We start from the raw sequence: 1,363 nt of genomic DNA on the forward strand, positions 1-1,363 counted from the left end.
TATATATATATATATATATTTTTTTTTTTTTATAGTAGTGGATAAAACTTTTGAGTTTTGGTTTGGAAAAATGATTTTGGAGAATAGAGTTGTGAAGGTTTCTTTATGTTGAATTATGAAAAAATGTTTTAGTATTTAAAAGTTTAGAGTTTGGAGAATAGAGTTGTGAAGGTTTCTTTATGTTGAATTATGAAAAAATGTTTTAGTATTTAAAAGTTTAGAGTTTGGAGAATAGAGTTGTGAAGGTTTCTTTATGTTGAATTATGAAAAAATGTTTTAGTATTTAAAAGTTTAGAGTTTGGAGAATAGAGTTGTGAAGGTTTCTTTATGTTGAATTATGAAAAAATGTTTTAGTATTTAAAAGTTTAGAGTTGTGATTAAATTAATGTTTTGAAGATCCTTATGTTATGTTATGTCGTTAATAATAAATTGTAAGTGTGTATTCTGAAGAAAAAAAAAAGTAGATTTTTGAAAAATATTATTTCAATAGAGAGGTCATGCCAAAAACTTTGTAACCAATTTTAAGACGTTATTTATTTATTATAACCTTGCGACCTAAAAATGGTTTGGAAGTAATCGAAGTTGGTTTCGAACAATAAAGTTCGTTCTTGTTGTCTTTAAGGGTTTTATAAAATCAAGTATTAAAATTTTAGGACTATAAAATCAAGTATTAAAATTTTAGGACTTTGAAACTTGAAGTGTTATATTATAGTAGAAAAAAAACATAGAATAAATTTGATATTTGAGACTTGGTTTAAAAAGTTTGTGGTTTGATGCTTTAAACTGGCTTAAAATTTCATTGAGTAAATTTAGACTAATAAAAAAAACAGTCCTTGTTTTTCAAAATGTTATAAAAAAGAAGAATTAGAACTTTGAAAATTGAGTAAATTTCAAGAAAATTGTTACGTTGGAAAGTGACCACGTTTATTTTAAATATACTATGAATTGAGTTTTGATCGAAATTGGTAAATCTTGTGCATTTGATCGTTTTCGATTGATTTTTTTGTCAAATTGTTTTGGTGAGTAAAGTATATTCTAAGGAGATTAGTTTTGTGGGCCAAATAATGAGGTAGTTAAAGTCTCATAGACTTCATTTGACTAAGTCAAATATTATTGAATTGAAGGTTTTAGTATGAGCGAGATTTTTTATGTGCTTTGTTGAGATAATGATACTTATTGAGAAAGCTATAATCGAAGTAAGTGCTGATTCCAAATTTTTAGTTCGCATATAGAAATCTATTTGGATGACTGATGTTTGAATATGTAATAAATGTAATTGATTTGATTATGTATTCATAACTAATTATATGTGTTTACTATATGTTATGAATTTCTTATGATAATATGTCATGAGTGTGCTCTA

Source organism: Cicer arietinum, chromosome 6 (genome assembly GCF_000331145.2).
Source record: "Cicer arietinum cultivar CDC Frontier isolate Library 1 chromosome 6, Cicar.CDCFrontier_v2.0, whole genome shotgun sequence".
In the NCBI taxonomy this organism is placed as follows: Eukaryota; Viridiplantae; Streptophyta; class Magnoliopsida; order Fabales; family Fabaceae; genus Cicer; species Cicer arietinum.